The sequence below is a fragment of the Vulpes vulpes genome, unplaced genomic scaffold, assembly GCF_048418805.1.
Source record: "Vulpes vulpes isolate BD-2025 unplaced genomic scaffold, VulVul3 u000000899, whole genome shotgun sequence".
NCBI lineage: Eukaryota > Metazoa > Chordata > Mammalia > Carnivora > Canidae > Vulpes > Vulpes vulpes.
Genome location: NW_027325780.1, coordinates 3633779 through 3653564, shown reverse-complemented (window position 1 = coordinate 3653564; position 19786 = coordinate 3633779). Strand labels below are relative to the sequence as shown.

Genomic DNA, 19786 nt, shown 5'->3' with positions numbered 1-19786 from the left:
GGAAAGCACATTCCTCATTCTGTATTCCTGCTGCTCCTGCTTGGGTTCCAACTACAAGACAGACCACAGAGATATTTCTTGTGCATTTGGTACCAGATTCCCAAGGCAGGGCTTGACTCCATCTCAAGCAGGGCCTTATATTGTGGTTCTCCTTAGAGATTATTGCCGGGGAACAGGTTCTTATTTATAGTTCACACTCAATCCAAGTTAAAAGAAACCGATTATTCTTTAAAAAAAAAAAAAATCTTCATTGGGTTTAAATGATAGGTAAATATAATATTCCTCCCCTGAATGCTGAGGCACTGGCTATTGCTCCAGGTAAAACATGCTTGGCCTGTATTCCCCTGAGGCCCACCATGTTTGATTTATTCTTCATATCTCAACTTAGAGGTTACTTCCTCTAGGCCTTCTCTCGCCTCTTGGTGGCATAGCACCCGTCAAGAGCCCTTCTTACTCTGTTATAATTGTTGAGAGTGGTCTGAGAGTTTCTTTGGGGGCAGAGATGGTACCATATTCATGGTAGTATATTCAGTGATGAACACACAGTGGGCTACCAGACAATGCTTGAGTCGAACCGGAGCACTTGGAAACGTACAGCGGCTTTGAAGCTGGCAGACGTGAGCTCACAGCCATGTTTCACTTACCAGCTGTACAACTGGAAATGTCACTTACTCCTACTGAACCTGTTTCCCTATGTGAAAAATGGAAATAATAATACTCACCTGAAAGAGCTGTGTAGTCTCTCACCATTCCTGACACATAGTGTGCGTGCCTAATAAATATTCCTTTGATTATTGTATCGGGTCATGGATGAGAAATTCCTTCCAAATGTTTGTGCTGGGCCATTGATATGGTGAGAGTTCTCACTCTATAAGTATCGGCAGATGTACTTTTAAATAATTTTGTATCTGGTCTCATTGAGAAGGCAGTTATATAAAGTGGAAGAAATCTAGTATCTGTAGTCAGAGGACTTGGTTTGATTCATTTTTGTTTTCTTTTCCCCTGGTAAGTTATATACACATTCATATGTAGCTACTCACCTTGCTCAAAGCTGTTTGCCTTAACTTGAATGATGGGCCTTAACCCAAATGTGCCTACCTCTTACTAGCTCCAAAATTAACAGTGGAATATTAAGTACCATTCCAGTTAAAATAGTTTTGAGGTGCCTGTGTGGCTCAGTAGGTTAAGCATCTGCCTTCGGCTCAGGTCATGATCCCAGGGTCCTGGGATGGAGCCCATGTTGGCCACCCTGCTCAGTGGGGAGTCTGCTTCTCCCTTTCCCTCTGCTTCTCTCCACCACTTATGCTCTCTCTCTCTCTCTTTCAAATAAATAATAAATAAAATCATATAACAAATAAAAGAAAATAGTTTTTCTATGGTTCATGTTGTGCTCCATTCTGTTAAAGTAACCAAATAATGAGTGTATTGCTGTTTAAGATCTCCTTGGGGTTAAGATTCTTTTTCTGTGGTGCAACAGTGACATCCATTGGCCTGTCGTACTAATTAGAGAACAAACCTGCTTCTCAGCTCTGTGAATATTGGGTTTCCTGATAAAGAAACACACAGAGAGCAAACTCTCCCAACCCAACGAGTAAGTTAAGGTAGGTCAGCACCTGGTCGCCTGCAAACTGGGCTGGTTTCGGGACCTTCCCGGGACATGCCTTCTCAGATCACTGCTACCAGGTCTTCCCTTGTGGTCAAGTGGGGACGTCCTAGCATTGGTCGTCTCTTGGTGGAGTTCAGCAAATGCACAGGGCTGTGGGAAAACCTTGGTTTGGGGTTCAGATATGCTCTTGAATGCATAAATCAGGGCCAATCACTCTCCTCCGAGCCTTTTCTGCACTGATAAAGTGAAGCCAATAACCGTACATGTTTTGCATTTACTGTTTTACATCTATTATAAGATATAGGGCTTTTCTCTATATCTTATAATAAATTCCCACAATCCCACAGCAATTGCTGTGAACATTAGGAGAGCACAAATCACATCTGCTTAGCATCTACCAGATTGTAAGGATGGGAAGCTAAGCACCAAATCACAGGTTTTCAAACCTTAAGCCTTAGTGACTTACGCTCACTGCCCTAATTGGAATTAACCAGGTCATTTGGAAACTCCTTCATTTCTGGAAGAACCCTGGGGAAAGGTTCTAAAGATAGAAAATCAAAGGAAAGGTTATGTGGCTGGCTATGCGATTGAGCAATGAGCAAGTGTCTCCATGTAGAAAGAGCTATACAGTGCTGGTTTTCATCTCCATAGAAAACATAACAGGAAATAGCAAGGCTAAAAATATTTCCACCTACTATGTGATGGATACTCTGTTAAACATTAAGAAGGAAGGATAAATAAGACAGCTCATTGCATACCCTCAAAGACCTCATTTTTCAAGTGAGGGATACAAACCAGAAACAGTGAATTATAATGTGGTAAGTGTTAGGTCAGGCATTCCTGTCTGGTGCTGTGGGACACCGCCCCCGCCCCCCCCAACGTGTGTGTGTGTGTGTGTGTGTGTGTGTGTGTGTGTGATTGACAGGATCCAAGTAGTGGCTAATGTAGGCACCTTTGGATGTAAAAACAAGTGAATAGTTTCAGTTATACTTGAAGCCAAAATATCAAATAGTTCTCTATCAAAATCAAGCAGATGGGATCCCTGGGTGGCTCAGGGGTTTAGTGCCTGCCTTTGGCCCAGGGCCCGATCCTGGAGTCCTGGGATCAAGTCCCACATCGGGCTCCCTGCATGGAGCCTGCTTCTCCCTCTGTCTATGTCTCTGCCTCTCTCTCTCTCTGTGTCTCTCATGAACAAATAAATAAAATCTTAAAAAAAAAAATCAAGCAGACGGTAATCCATGCCTCTATCAACATATAGAACATTTTCAATACCCCATAAAGTTTCCTTGTGCCTCTTCCTGGTCCATTACCTACAACCAAGCATCTACTGTTCTGATTTATTCCACCAGAGATTAGTTTTGCCTATTCTAGAACTTCTTATAAATGAAAGTACACACTATGTACTTTTCTGTGTTGGTATTTTTTTTACTCAACACAATGTTTTTAAACTTCATTCGTGTTGTTGCTTATATTAGTAGCTCATTGTTTACTCAGTCTCCTGTTGATGGACGTTTGGGCTATGTTCAGTTTGAGGCTACCACGAATAAAGTTGCTGTGGGTATGAGTGTACAAGTATTTCTGTAGACATATATTTTCATTTCCCTTGGGTAAATACCTAGGAGTAGAATTCCGGATCATACAGTAGATGTATCTTTGACTTTATAGGAAACTTCCATACCATTTCCAGAGTGGTTATATCCTTTTGCAACCTAATGCCAGTTGATCTCCAACCTTCTCAACATTTGGTGGTAGCAGCATTTGGTTCCTTTTCTAATGCTATGTAACAAATGACCACAAGCATAGCATCATAAAGCAGCACAAATCTATTCGCTCACAGTTCTCTAGATCCGAAGTCCTATATGACTCAGTTGAATTTCCTGCTTTGGGTCACAAGGCTTGAAATGAAGCTGTCAGCTGGGTGGGGTTCTTATCTGGATTCTCTTGGGAGAATCCACTTCCAAGGTCCTTCAGGTTGTTGGTTGAATTCAGTTCTCACCCTGGGCAGCTACTCTGCTTGTAGAGCAGCCTGCATTTCTTCTCATGGGGTTCCCTCCATCTTCAAGACCTGTGAATTTCTCTGACTTCCAATTCTGCTATTGTCCAGGGAAAACTTAAAAAGACTCACCTGGTTGGGTTAGGCTTACCTAGATAATCCCTGCATCTTAAAATCAATTGACTTGGGACTTTAATCACATCTGCAAACACCCTTCACAGCAGTATCTAAATTAATGTTTGATTGAATAACCAGGGAACAGAAATCTGGGGCCATCATTAGAATTCTGCCTACCACAACACTCCATGGTATTGTGGTGAAAATTTCAAACAAGCATCATTTTTCATTATCCAGCTGCTTTTATTTTTATTTTTTATTTTTTGTAAAGGCCTCACTTTTAAGTAATTCCACACCTGGCATGGGGCTTGAACCCACAAACCCAAAATCAAAAGTCTCACACTCCACTGACTGAGCTAGCCAGACACCCTTTATTCTTCTTTTTTAAAAGCTATCCAGCTGCTAGAGATATCAAATATACTTTTCTCCTAAAGAATAATACCTACTATGGTTTCAATAATTATCCCTTATCATTTGTATTCTGCACATTTATAAAACTTACTACATTTGAAAACATCCAAGTGCTTCACCAACATTGAGCTTGACAGCTCCATTCAATGTAATCAAGTTTTAACTAACTGGCAATATTAATACTAGAAAACCTAGACACAGATTAAAGTGCTTTGACCAAGTTGATTTGTGTTATTTCTTGGTACTTCTCATTGGTTACAGAATTAAAAACTAGTATTTTAATTTTGGTAACTAGAATAATATAATCTAGGGGTGAAAAGTCCCAAGATCTTTATAGTCCAACTAAAGATCAAAGAAATTGATTCATAGAGTTGATTAGTCAGAGATGAACCCAGAGCCATGGCCCTAGATTCCTAGGCTAGAATTCACTTGAATTATGCAACATACTTGAATGCCTCCTTGCTTTGAGACAGGTGCCTGATCCTGCAAAGGGACTTTGAGATTTGTTGATTTAAGTCACCATATATAATCTCTGACAACTCAGAAAACATTGAAAATCATGCATAGATTATATAGTGTTTTCCTCAGTTCCAAATAAAAAATTTTAAGCTAGCTAAATCTATTTCAAGAAAAGTTATCTTGTGATAGCTTGAAACTAGCTGAGGGAGGAAATGACTCCGTGGAGTTGACCTGATCCTGTTTAGATGGTAGGTAGTGTCTTAGGAGTCCTTGATTCTGTGTTTGAAATCTCAATGGACTTGGAGACTTTGCATTTCTTCCACTAGAGAATAAAGGAATTTTATGCCTGACTTTCAAGAAACTCTTATAAAGCCCCCTTATTTTTTTAAGCGCCCTTATTTTTGAAGATTAATTCTAAAGAAGGCAGTTGAAAAATCATAAGGCAAGTGAAGGTGAGACCTAGATCTTCTTGTGGCTTTACACCAGAGGCAATGACTGGCCAACCAATCTCTCCCAAAGCTATTTTATATGGCCCACAGAATGGTGGTGCTAATTCCAACATTTAAAAACTGAAAAATTTCGCATAAAAGCCCAGATGCCATTTCTGAGAATGTGGGAGCTTAGGTAATAATGGGCCCACTTTCTGCAAGGCCCTATGGACAGGGCATGAGTTCTGCAGGTACCCCAATTTACCTTGTTTGCTTCATGCATTTTCCTTCTTGGCTTCTATAGGAATCTGAGTCATGACACTTCCCTTACTCCAAGCTACAGTTTTGAGACACCTTGTCTAACTGTTCAAACAATTTCTTATCTGGGTTATACATACCAACCATATTTGGCTTTCATTTCCTAGTAGTTTTTTTTTTTTTAATTTTTATTTATTTATGATAGTCACAGAGAGAGAGAGAGGCAGAGACACAGGCAGAGGGAGAAGCAGGCTCCATGCACCGGGAGCCCGACGTGGGATTTGATCCCGGGTCTCCAGGATCGCGCCCTGGGCCAAAGGCAGGCGCGAAACTGCTGCGCCACCCAGGGATCCCTCATTTCCTAGTAGTTGAAGATAATTAGCCAGATTCTCAAAGTAGATGAGCTACTCCCAGGCATTAATTCTGACCATTTAAAGAGCATTTTCTCTGTAGGCCCACCATCACTTACCATGTGGAACGCTTAGTATTCATATAGTTTCAAAAACTACTCTTTTTTAGTGGGCTATTATGAAAATTCTGAGTTGAAGTAAAGAAAACATTTAGTAGTTGTGAAGTCAGAGATTTCATTTAGGATAACCTTTTCATCTAAAGGATGTCTCATGGGCTGAATTTTGTACCCTCCTAAATTCATGTGTTGAAGCCCAAAACCCCAGTGGCTCAAAATGTGACTGAATTTGGAGACAGAGCCTTTCAAAAGGTGGATAAGTTAAAATGAGGCCCTTGGGGTGGGCCCTAATCCAATCTGACTCATGTCTTTATAAAGAGAAGAAATTTGAACACACAAAGAAGCACTAGAGATGCACGCAGAAGAAAGACCATATGAGGACACAGTGAAAAGACAGGCATCTGCAAGCCAAGGAGAGAGAACTCAGGAGAAACCAACCCTGTTGACATCTTGATCTTGAACACCTAAACTCCAGAACTTTAAGAAAATTAATTTCTGTTATTTTAGCCACCTAGATTTTGGTATTTTGTTATGACAGCCCTAGCTAACTTAGGAAACTCTGTGTAGCCTTATGGCGTGTGGGCAGTAAGTTGTTAATGGATAATTGTTGAGTTTATGCAGTTAGAATCCCTACTTGACTGATAGCTGGTTCTGAACTTTAGCTGTACATGAGCATCATCTGGAGAGCGTTTAAAAATAACAGTGCCTGGAATCATTCCCCAGAATTCTGACTCGGTTTGGGGTTGGTCTTGGGCCCTCTGGGGTTTTGTTTGTTTGTTTGTTTTGTTTTTTGTTTTTTAAAAGATTTATTTATTTATTCATGATAGACAGAGAGAGAGAGAGAGAGAGGCAGAGACACAGGAGGAGGGAGAAGCAGGCTCCATGCCAGGAGCCCGACGCGGGACTCCATCCCGGGACTCCAGGATCGCGCCCGGGCCAAAGGCAGGCGCCAAACCGCTGAGCCACCCAGGGATCCCCAGCCCTCTGGTTTTGAAAGCTTCCTAGATGGTTCAGAGGTACAGGCCACAGTAAGAACCACTGATGTAGAGGGAAGGGTATCCCTCCCTGCAGAGAGGCCAAGGCTTCCATACTTCTTAACCGGATTCCAGAGCTGCCAATGTCATCCAGAAATAGATGGGATAGGTTTGTTGCCTGTGTAACAGGACCTCTGAGGGCCTTGAGTAAAAATGACCTCTGTCCTGGGATTTTTCTGATTTCCTATCTCCCTGCCCTTAATAGCCTGTGTTTAATTTCTTGTCCCATCCTCCATACCAGTTGAGGGTGGGGCACTGGGAGGGTATTCCAGGAAGCCCTGGCATTCTCTCAGCACCATGGGCCTAGAGCTTGGAGACCAACAGAAGAAATAGCCATTGGGAAGAGAGTGAGTACTAGTAAGGCCCAGACCATAGAGCTTTCTTTCCCCAGCAGTGGTGAGACCCAGTGCCTTGCCGGAGTGCTGGACTATTCTGTGGATTGGGCTGCTTTTTGCCACATCTCTTACAATTAAAATGGCATTTTCTGATTTTGATGGCTATGTAAGCCTGCTGATTTTATTAACTTAATTCCTGGTAGTTCTCATCAGTCTCTCATAAGCCTTGTAGAATGAAAATATTGCCGTGTTCTGGTATTTTCCCCAAACTACCTGCTCTGTTCTTGTGTGTAGAACATGGCATTTTTAAGAGACAGATACAAGTTAACTGAGAACAATCCTTGCCCCTTCCTTCAAAACCTCTCTCTGATGCTTGCTAGAGTATGTCTAATCTTTGCTCTATGACGTCTGGTATGACATCCTGATCCCATGTCATAACTTCATTCCCTGTTAAGTGCTGCCGTGGTGATTTCAACTGTATCAGTGCAGACCTTCCTGACCTGACATACTACAGAAATTCCCACTGAATACTTTATCACAAAACCAAACAGAACTGGGTCACTTCTGGGACCCTACAGATTATCAGGAAAAGCAAGAATTTTATAAGGGACTTATTTTGTACTCAAGTATTGGTTGATTTAAGGTGGTATCACCAAAATTCTAAAAAAAAGAAGAAAAAAAAAAGAGCAGATTGCTGCATTGTAGGTTTAGAGCTTAACAAAAGTCCAGTAATATCCAGTGTCTCTTAAAGCTAGAGGAAGTTCTGGCCTCACTCAGATGAATATTTGTAATTATGATCTTGAACTGGTTATGGGATCACCAGTTATTCAAGTGATATTGTATTACAGCTTGCCTGAGTTAAAGTATGATGAAGATCTTTCCATTCTTTTATCTTTTAATTTCTTGAAAGGAAATGCTAAGTAAGCAGGGACTTGAAGAGATATCTGTACACCCATGTTTGTAGCAATATTATTTACAATACTTAGGTAAATGTCCACTGACAGATGAATGGATAAGCAAAGTGTGTCACATGCCCATAACAGAATATTGTCCAGCCTCAAAAAGAAAGGAAATCTTGTTACGTGTTATGACGTGGATAAACCATGACATGCTAAGTGAAGCAAGCCAGTCACAAGAACAAATATAGTATGATTCCACTTACATAATGTACCTGGAGTGGTTAAATTCATAGACACAGAAAGTAGAATGGTAGTTGGCAGGGGTCAGGGGTGCAGGGGGATGAGGCTTATAGTTTAATAAATATAGTTTCAGTTTAGGAAGATGAAAGTGTAGTTTCAGTTTCGGGGGATCGCTTCTCGGCCTTTTGGCTAAGATCAAGTGTGGTTTCAGTTTGGGAGATGGATGGTGGAATGGCAACACAACAGCATGAACATACTTCATGACAACAAACTGTTCATGTAAACATGATCAAGGTGGTACATTTTATGTTGTATTTTACCACAATTTTTGAAAAGGAAATGCTGAGCAAGGAGATATTATTATAATTATTATGCAAACCAAAGTAGAGTATTTGAGGAGTTTTATGAATTTCTTCTTTGGTCAGATTTCTATAGAGATGAGCCTAAGTTACAGAAAAGTAAATCTTAAATATGAAACAAGCTGCTCAAAAAATGGTCCCTTGTTAGACATTTTGAGGAAACTCACTTTCCAGGGAAACTCACTTTCCAGGTCCATGTGCCCACCTGCCTGCTAGGGATAGCCACTCCTGTCTCGGAGGCCCTTGCCCCAAGCCAAGGTCATCTTTGCCATGGAAGCTGCTCTGTATCTGCTCTTCCCCATTTCATCGAGTTCTATTTTCATCTATACAGTTGCCTAAGCCCAAAATCTGGGCATCCTACTGGACCCTTCCATTTCTCCTGCCAACTCCAATTCCTAATTCAAATGAACAAGGCCTCTGTCCACTCAAAGACTTGAGTATCAACGTTCATAGCACTAATCATACTAGACAAGATGTGCAGACAGTCCACATGTCCATCAACTGGGAAATGGATAAACAAAACATAGCATATTTATAATGGAGTACTATTTAACAGTAAAAAGGCATGGACTATTGAAAGTAGCTGCCACATGGATGAATCTCAGAAACATGCTAAGTGAAAGAAGCCAGACATGGAAGATAACATATTGTATGTTTCTACTTATTTGAAATCTTTAGCAAAGGCAAATCTCTAGAAACAAGCAGATCAGTAGTTGCCACAAGTTGGGAATGGCAGCAGGGGAACTTCTGAAGCTGATGGAAATGTCCTAAAACTGGATTATGGTGATGGTCGCCCAAACTCTATACATTTCTTAAACACCATTGATTTATATACTTTTTTTTAAGGTAGCATTTTATTTGGAAAAAAACCCTAGATATTGAATCATAGCTTTATCATGGAAAGGATGCAAAGGAGCGTGACTTTAAATTAACAAAGATTTTTTTAGGGGTGTCTGGGTGGCTCAGTCAATTGAGTGCCGGGCTCTTGATTTTAGCTCAGGTCATGATCTCAGGGTCGTGGGATCAATCCCCATCCTGGGCATGGAGCCTACTTAGGGATTCTCTCCTTTTCCCTCTGCCCCCTGCCTACTCATGCTTGTGCATGTGCTCTCTCTCTTTCTCTCAAATAAATAAATACATAAAATATTTTAAATAAATACATACATACATACATACATACATACATACATACATACATACATACATAATGAAAGGATCACTTTGCCTGCATTATCACTGTTGGGAAAGGAGCAAGGCCAAAGCCCAGTTAGGACACATCCATGGGAGGACTGGCTGGAGGTGACGTATTCTTTTACTTCGGAATATAAGCTCCAGGAAGGGAGGACTTTTTGCTGGGTTTATTTAACTCTATTTCAAGTACCAAGTGTGTGGCATGAGTGAGGGGAGGGGCAGAGTCGGAGAGAAAGAGAATCTCACACAGACTCCCTGTGAGCATGAGGCCGGATAGAGATCCCAGGACCCTGAGATCATGACCGAGCCAAAATCAAGAGTTGGATGCTAAACTGACTGATCCACCCAGGTGCTCCAAAGCGATTATTTTAAAAACACAAACCTGATTCTCTCCCTTTGCTTAACAGCTTCTAACACTTTCCCAATGCCTTTTAGATAAGCCTCAAACTCCTAACCAGGACCTGACCAGACCTACATGTCCAGGCCTCAGGCTGTGTCCACTCCCTTAGCCACTTCTTCCTCTGTACTGGTTTCTCCCCCTTCCTGGCGACTTGCTGGACTCTCTGTTCATGCTCTTTGCCCAGGTAACTCCCATTCACTCTCTAGACCTCAGTTTAGAATCTTTTCATATTTTGTCAGTTCTGGTTTAGGATGCCTTGTTATAGTCCTCCAGCCTACCAGACAGATTCCATTACACAGAACTCATGGCACAGTAGTTGTTCAATGAAACGTGTGCTAGATGAATAAATATTTAGAAAAAAACATCTGTAGAGAGACAGGCTTAACTAGTATTGACAGTTATTTATGTGATGCCATGCCTCCATCTTTAAGGGAGAGTGTTTCTCAGAGTTCTGATCTAGGAAACAGGAGCTTAATGTACCATTAAGGATACACTGAGAAATCAAGATGCCTTATCCCTCTTTGAAAAAAATAAACAATAGGAAGACCCTGGTCTAATTGCATACATGGGACTAACATTAATGAAGTGATATTCGTACAAAGCTTTGAGCTAAAAAAAAAAAAAAAAAAAGCTCTGAGCTCATTTGCCTAAAATAAACTGAGGTAATATATTTTTCAGAGAAATAAAACAGAAAAGAACCTATCCCTACTGTTGGTATTTAGGATGATTGCGTTACCAGTCATTTGTCTTTAATATTTTGCTCAGATTCTTCTTACTGTAACTTACTCTGTTACCTCAAGTTAGGGACCAAAAAAAAAAAAAGAGAGAGAGAGAGAGAGAGAGAGAAAATATCCTGTTTGCCTCCCTCCTCAGCTTGCATGGATGGGAGCAGTAAGCTCAAGCTGTGTGGGAAGTTTCTTGTTTTAAAATTTACTCCCTCAAAAAAAAAAAAAAAAAATTTTACTCCCTCAAGAAAAGCTACTTTTATTTCATCGTTTTTCTGTTTTTGTTTTTTTTTTCTTAATTTTCTTAATTTTTCTTATATTAAAAAAAAAAACAAAAAACCCTCCTCTCCAAATTTACAGAACTAAAGGAAGCATAAATTAAAACATTTGTTGCTTGTTACTTTGATCAACAAACACTTATCACCAAAAGAAAAAATACTAAACTAGGACAGATTAAAAAGCAGTTCCTTCCCTTAAGTAAATCAGTCAATATAAGCAGCTTAGTCTCCCAACTGGATAAGAAACAAACAAACAAACAAACAAAAGGGATGGCAGAAAAAAAAGAAAAAAGGATGGGGATGGGAAGAGAATTTAGACTGAGATTGGGTTGGGGTTCTTATGTCCCTTGTTTGGCCTATTGGCATGACTGTCCCCTCAACTGTTAGGTTGCTGGCTCTTTCTCAGACTTGTAATCTGTAATCCAGTAGTAAGAACTAAATTAGTCTGTTATGTGGACTTCAAAAATGTCTTTTGACATTACCCATTATACACATGTAACTTTTAAGAATCACCTATTGGCTGGCAGCTCAGAATGAGACATTTCTCCAGAAAAAGCTTTTCTACTTCTGCAGACTCATATCTTCCTCTTTTTTTCCTCTTTTGTCACATCAAGAGAAAGGATATTTATGTGTATTTGTGAGACAGCTTGCTAAAAAAAAAAAAAAAAAAAAGGCAGGAATGGGGATGAAATAGTAGCCAAAGGAGCAGGAATGTATTTTCCTCTTAGAAAGCATTTGGTTATTTTCTTCTTATTCTTACTTATCCTTTAATTTTTTTAAGTTTTATTTAAAAATGTCTAATTGTATAAAAACACACTTAACAAAATTCACCATCTTTGCCATTTTAAGGCATACGGTTCAATAGTGTTAAGTATATTTCCATTGCTGTGCAGCAGAGCTCTTGAACTTTCCATCTCATGGAACTGAAACTGTGATACTTGTTGAACAGTAGCTCCCCATTTCCCCCTTTTCTGGTGTTCTTAAACTAAGAAGATGGAGTCTTCTGATTCTATATAATGTTCTCATGACCTCACCTGTGAAGTAGTAAAAAATGTAAATGTTTATGCAAAGTAAAGATACATTTTTTCCATGGACAGTGATCACTTGTTTAAATTTCTCTAAGAAACTTACTTTTCCCTTCTCCTACACATTCTAAGATAGGTGAAGGAGGAAACAAATCCCGTCCTTGAACCTTTAGCAGACTGGTCCCTCTGGCTGACCCCTAACCTAGTGATCAAGGGTGAGTTGCCCTGAAAGCAATTTTTCCCTCTGCCCCACCCAAGATACTTAGAGTACTGCAGGGTTTCATACTTTTGCCTGAAACACATCCTTTCAATGAAGAGTGGGATCTCAGGCCAGATTTAGAGAAAAATAGCCAAATTCTTAAATCTGGCAGTTCCAATTCTGAGAGAGGAAGGGCTCTCACTTCATATAGTAATATGGAATTACCACTGGTATTTCTAGAAATAGGTTTTAAAGTACTGATTTTGTGGATTCTGTAGTTCCAGGGTTTTTTAGAGAGAATGTGGGGAATGGGCAGAGGGAGAGAAAGAAAATCTTAAGCAGGCTCCATGCCCAATGCAGAGCTCGATCTCACGACCCTGAGATTGTGACCTGAACTGAAATCAAGAGTTGGACACTTACCCAACTAAGCACCTAGGTGCCCCATGAACTCCATAGTTCCAAAACTCCAGTGAAGGGACACCTGGCTGGCTTAGTCAGAAGAGCAGGTGACTCTTGATCTTGGGGTTGTGAGTTCAAGCCCTATATTGGATGTAGAAATTACTTAAAAATAAATAAATACGGGTACCTGGGTGGCTCAGTGACTGAACGTCTGCTTTCAGCTCAGGTTATGATTGCAGGGTCCTGGGATCGAGTCCTGCATCAGGCTCCCCACTGGGAGCCTACCTCTCTTTCTGCCTATGTCTCTGCCTCTCTGTGTGTCTCATGAATAAATAAATAAAATCTTAAAATGAATACGCTTAAAAAGAAAACACCCAGGACGCTTGGGTGGCTCAGCAGTTGAGGGTCTGCCTTCAACTCAGGGCATGATCCCAGGGTCTTGGGATCGAGTCCCACATCAGGCTCCCTGTGAGGAGCCTGCTTCTCCCTCTGCTTGTGTCTCTGCCTTTCTCTCTCTGTCTCTCATGAGTAAATAAAATCAAAAAGAAAGAAAGAAGTTACTAAATAAAATCAAAAAGAAAGAAAGAAGTTACTAAAATCAAAAAAGAAAGAAAGAAAGAAAGAAAGAAAGAAAGAAAAGAAAGAAAAGAAAGAAAAGAAAGAAAAGAAAGAAAAGAAAGAAAGAAAGAAAGAAAGAAAACACTCCTAACCCAAGACAAGGGAAATAAAAAAAACAAACTGCAATGGAATATTTATTGGGGATCTATTCTCTATCATGCATTGCATTAGACACTGTTACAGTACCAGATGAGTAGAAAAGATGTGGTTCCTGCCCCCCAGAATCTCACCATCCAGTTGTCAATCCCCTGGACTGTATTATAGTAGAGAAGGCTGAGGGCTGATGCAAGCTGAGGAACAAAGTCAGGGGACCCCCAAAGTTCCATAGGGGATGTGATAAGGTAAATGAAGCACACGGCAGAGTGCCTGAGGCATAGCATTCAATAAATAAAAGTTGTTAATGACAAAAGTGGTAATAGCCCCACCCAGACAGTCTTGGCCCCAGGAGGAGCTGGGGCCAATAAATAATGCTTCAAAGCAGTATGTAACAAGCACCAAAAATTTAGCTCCTAAATTTGGGATGGGAAATGGCTAGAACAGTTGGGGAATAGTCTTGAAAGAATGTGACTTACATAAACAAAGGGAGCCGAGAACAACCTGGACTCAAAAATGAGATGCTGGCCATGTGTATAAAGGCCTAGGAACATTAATTTGCCCAATACCAACATGTGCCTGTTGTGCCCAAGATTGCGAATCCGAGAAACCACCGAGGAGCCGCCACCGATGCAAACACACGAGGGTTGATTTACAAGCTTGAGCTTGGGTCCAAGTACACCCGACACAGCGGAGCAGGGACTTGGACCCCGAAGTGGGTTACAGCTGGGTTTTTTATAGGCTGGTCTAGGGGATTTTCAGAAGGGGTGGAGGAATTTCTCAAGTTCTGTTTACATTCTGATACGGGGCTTTCAAGGGCATTGAGCTCTGTTCTCATTCTAATATGGGACTTTCTACCACAGGCATGGGCTCTGTTGTCTTTCTGATACGGGATTCTCTGCCTAGGGCAATTCTGAGCTCTGTAGTCTTTCTGGTATGGGATTCATTCTGCAGTTTTTCCTATAAAGTTCAGCTCTTATTCACAGGGGCCTAAGATGGCTGTACTTGTGCTAATGCTAACCTTGAGGTGGAATGGCCTTGATTTTTCTTGGCCTCCACAGTGCCGTGTACTGGGGGTATCTAGGATGAGGCTCACTCTCAGTTTAGGAAGGGAGACTTCTGTTTGAATGGCACCAAAAGCTCAGTTGGATGTAAAATGTATTAAAGGCTATAGCAGATGATTAAATGATGTATTTTTTAAAAAGGTTTTACTTATTTATTCATGAGACACACACACACACACACACACACACAGAGGCAGAGACACAAGCAGAGGGAGAAGCAGGCTCTATGCAGGGAGCCGGATGTGGGACTCGATCCTAGGACCCCAGGATCACACCCTGGGCCGAAGGCAGGAGCCAAACCACTGAGCCACCCAGGGATCCCCCTAAATGATGTATTTTTGAACCAGAGAGAGACATTGCTTTTGGTAAAGTATCAGAAGTTTCATTGAGAAAGAAACATATTTCTGGTCTTGGGAGGTTGGCTAGAATTTCTTTACTTAGAGATTGGGATTGAGGGAGGAGTCTCAACCCAGATGGAAAAAAAGAAAAGTAAATAAAGTGCCAGGAAGGGAAACCAGGGCACACTTGCAAAAAATGGTAATAATTGGATACATTAAAGGTAGTTAGAAAAACTGTCCTTTATAGCTGAGTTAATAAGGATGGACTCAGGCAAAGGTAAGTGCCCTTTGTTTGGGAAAAGGCACAATTTTTAAAGGGGAAAAAAGGTAACTTTCCATTTACTGAGGAAAAAGAAAATCATTCTGGAGAGATATGGGGTTTTGCTTATCCTCCATTAGATTTATAGGGCAAAAGGGTTCTTTCTAAGGAGATTTCTTTTCCTTGGTGCTCTGAATGGCAATAAAGACTCTGCCTGTAGACAATGGATGCGTTCACTTTCCTTCTCCTGCTAGAAGACAACAGAACCTTGTCCTGTTATTGAAGTGGTTTAACCTGCAATATTATCTTGGTCATCCAAGGTGGTGATAAGAACAAGGCTTGGGCTTTGGAGTCAGGCAGATCTCTGATTCTTCATTTTGTCCCTTCTACACTGTTGGACCTTGGCAAGTTACTTAAAATCTGAGCTTGGGGCACCTCTATGGCACAGTCGCTTAAGCTAAGCGTCTGAATCCTGGTTTCGGCTCAGGTCAGGGTCCTGAGATCAAGCTCCATACTGGGCTCCACACTCGGCAGGGAGTCTGCTTGAGATTCTCTTTCTCTGCCCCTGCCCCCACTTGCACTTTCTATAAATACATACATACATACATACATACATACATACATACATACAATCTAAAAAAAATCTGAGCTTCATTTCTAGTCTATAACGTGTGACTGGTGGTAATAGCTACTTTGACATATTATTGTCAAAATTAGAACGAAGGTATATAAAGCCCAAGGCATGGTACAGGGCTAATACTAGGCACAAGATGAATGGTGGCCCTTACTATCACTGATAGGCTGTGGCCCAGCTCTTTCTGGTCTACCACCAAGAAACGGCAGCCAACAAACAGCCTGTCAGGATCTGCCCAGGGCGCCCTGTTATCTTCTTGCCTTTGGCCAGCATAAGTGCACTCTGGACACCTCCCAAAGATGCTGATTACAAGAACTTTAAAAATGAGTTTTCTCTCCCATCTTATCTTCTGGTTCCTAGGCAAGAGAACTAAAGTATGTAAAATAACACTGACATCTGGCTTGGAGTAGAAGAGTTTCCTGAACACCTACTAGGAGACAGTTGGATTTAAAAACATATCAGCTGGAGAGTAAAGAAAATTTTTTTTCATTGCTTGAATCTACACGTGAAAGTACAATATAAAACCATGTAACTTGGCAAATGAAAGAGATCTGAGAAAATGAGCTATTATGGTGGTGCTTGGTGGCTAGACTCCTTTTAAAAAGCACATTGCTGGGATCCCTGGGTGGCGCAGCGGTTTGGCGCCTGCCTTTGGCCCAGGGCGCGATCCTGGAGACCCGGGATCGAATCCCATGTCGGGCTCCCGGTGCATGGACCCTGCTTCTCACTCTGCCTGTGTCTCTGCCCCTCTCTCTCTCTGTGTGACTATCATAAATAAATAAATAAATTAAAAAAAAAAAAAAAAGCACATTGCTTGTGGGTTCTTTTTTTTTAAGATTTTATTTTTTTATTTATTCATGAGAGACACAGAGCGAGAGAGAAGCAGAGACAGGCAGAGGGAGAAGCAGGCCCCATGCAGGGAGCCCAACGTGGGACTCGATCCTGGGTCTCCAGGATCACACCCTGGACTTCAGGTGGTGCTAAACCGCTGAGCCACCTGGGCTGCCCTGCTTGTGGGTTTTTAAAGAATAATGGCAGATGAATTGGCGTCTTTAAGTCAATAAAGTAAGACTGCCAAAAAAAAAGTAAACAGGAGAAACATTTAATTTCTCTGTTTTTCTTTTGAGAGCCAGAGAAGCTAATACTTTAAGACCAATGGAGCTGCCAACTAGCGAGTGGAAAATTTTATTTTCAAAAATAAGCTTTTAAATGAAGATAAAGGTGATTTAAAAAAAAATCTAAAGCACCAAATAGGATTTAAGTCCTTTTGAAAAATATGTAGACATTAAATACCATATTGTCTAAACCTTAGTAGCAGTAAATCATCAAAGTGAGTCATCCACATTTCAGAAATTCCAACTGGTTTTACCCTAGCAACTTTCCTTGTTTTTGTCTCTTGAAGTTATACTTCTGTAGCACCTTGGGTTGTTCTTAAAGCAGAATGTGGCAGTGTCGATGACATTTAAATGTTTAAAGTATTTATATAGGGGCACCTGGGTGGCTCAGTTGATTAGGCATCTGTCTTCAGCTCAGGTCATGATCTCAGGGTCCTGGGATTGAGCCCCTGCATCCGGCTCTCTGCTCAGGGGGGAGTCTGCTTCTCTCTCTGCCCTTCCCCTCCCCCTGGCTCATGCTCTCTTGCTCTCAAATAAATAAATAAATAAATAAATAAATAAATAAATGAATAAAGTAAGTCTTGGGGAAAAATTTACATGCAAGTTTTCATATAACACATTCTTAGGAAGAAACCTATCCAGTAATATGGGTGTCTCGATGCTATGAATACAATTAAGATGTCCTTTTTGAAAGGCCTAAAATTCTGATACAAGGTAAAGACAAGGAGTGCCAAATCATTGGGCAATTCTTATAAAAAGCAGTTTTGGTTTTGTGGATGCTTTGTATTGTTATAAAGAAACCATCGCTGGCGATTCTGATGAATTCTCTCGGTCAGGGAAGCAGCTCTTTAACAATAAATAAGTCAGAGGTTAACACGCAGTGGAATAACATACTTTTAGTCAGTAAAACAGATTTCTATAAATCAGTTGTTCAGTTTGTATGCCAGTGTGTAACATTATCACCTGTGTCCACAACCACTTTTGCTAGCTCCTCAGGCATCACACGTGGTCAGATTCAGGTACTTTCACTTGCCTTACAGTTCTCCACCCACTTGCCCTCCAGGCATGCAGGTGTTTTTCCATCCCAGATCTACTCTTGCTCCCTCTTCCCTTTCCTCTCTCAGCTCCTGCATGGTCTCCACGGTACCCTTTCCTACCAGTCATCATAGGGATTTTCAAGGAAGAAATTGCTATGAAAATACAAGGGGCCAGCCAATGGCAGGAATTGACTGAATTCCATCTCCAAAATGTGGGTTATGCTTCTCCCTCTTGTTCTTACACTCAAAATCCTCAGTTCTTACACTTCTTGGACATCATCAATTAAAATACCTGCTTTCCTTGGGGCGCCTGGGTGGCTCAGTCAGTTAAGCATCTGCCTTTAGCTCAGGTCATGATCCCAGGGTCCTGGGATTGAGCCCTACATTGGGCTCTCTGCTCAGCAAGGAGTCTGCTTCTCCCTCTGCCCTTCCCCTCCCCCTGACTCATGCTCTCTCACACTCACTCGTTCTCTCTCAAATAAATAAATAAAATCTTTAGAAAAAATAAAGAGACTCACTTTCCTTGACAAAAAATAATGTTCGTGCTCTACTCAGGCACAGGTTAGGTTGAGAATGCTGGCTGGCCCAGCCTTGTCTGCCCTCGCCCACACCACCTCCCCACTTTCCCTGTGTAGTTCTCCCAGGTGACAAGGGCATGCCAGGAATGCACTCCAGTTGAACCCATGCTGTTAACAATCTGTCACTTGTGGGGTTTTACCTTTCAGGATCCTGGGCCGCCAGCACTCATTGTCACCTATATCACGTGCCTTTTTCCGAGAGTCCAATGCCCTTCACATACCGAGTGCACTTCGCCTTGCTCCAGAAGGTTGCTGCTGCTGAGGGGAGGTGCCAGCTATTAGTGGTTCACACCAAACCTGTTCAGAGCTTCAGAGCTGAAGAGGAAAAACCCCTACTCCACCACAGACAACTGTGATCATTAGTGAGCTTTAGTTGTTTAAATTGCAGCCTGACCTGTACCTTTTACAAGTAAATTTACAAAGAAGATTTTTTCTTCCTGAAATTTTGCTTGGTGATAAGCATTTAAATGAATACCGGGAGTTGAAGATGTCTCCATAATTATCCAACATAATCATCATTCTCCCCATATCGATTTAATCCTGATTTTAAGTGCAGCCTTACGAATAAAGCTAAAATGCAATAAGCATTTACTTTACTTTAGGCTCCATTCTACGTGCTACGTGCTACGTATTATAGCTAAACCTGCAGCAATCCTATGACTCGGGTTCAGTTTTTAAGCTCTCATTTTGTAGGTAAAGAATTTGCTTCATGGGCAGGTAATGACCAGCCCAAGGCCACACAGTAGGGCCTGTGGCCAGGGTTCCAATTCAAGTATTCTGCTTCCAGAGTCTGCACTCCTTTTTTTTTTTTTTAAGATTTTATTTATTTATTCATGAGAGAGATAGAGAGAGGCAGAGCACAGGCAGAGGGAGAAGCAGGCTCCCCGTGGGGAGCCTGAGGTGGGACTTGATCCCAGGACCCCGGGATCACACCCTGAGGCACAGGCAGATGCTCACACACTGAGCCACCCAGGCATCCCAATCTTTTTTTTTTTTTAAAGCTCTCACATGCTAGGCACACAGTGCTGCAGATTTTACATGTGGTGGGTTTAAATGTTGAGCCACTGACACAATTATGCAAGAATGTAACTGCTTTTCTAGACACTGACTAATTTCTGTTTTGAGACCTCATTCAGCAGAGACAGACCTTAGTATCAGCTAATTCCGAGTCTCCTTCAGCTCCTGGGGTCACAGCTGAGTTATGAGTGCCTTAGGCAGAGTCAGGGCT

General features: G+C 41.4%; 1 protein-coding gene and 1 pseudogene across 1 annotated transcript in view; both read left to right on the top strand.

Annotated features, from left to right (window-relative positions):
• Positions 1 to 19786, top strand: part of SHROOM3 (shroom family member 3) — a 166627-nt gene that overhangs the window by 61090 nt on the left and 85751 nt on the right. The window lies entirely within an intron of this gene.
• On the top strand, positions 8416 to 8576 carry LOC112915660 (U2 spliceosomal RNA; annotated as a pseudogene).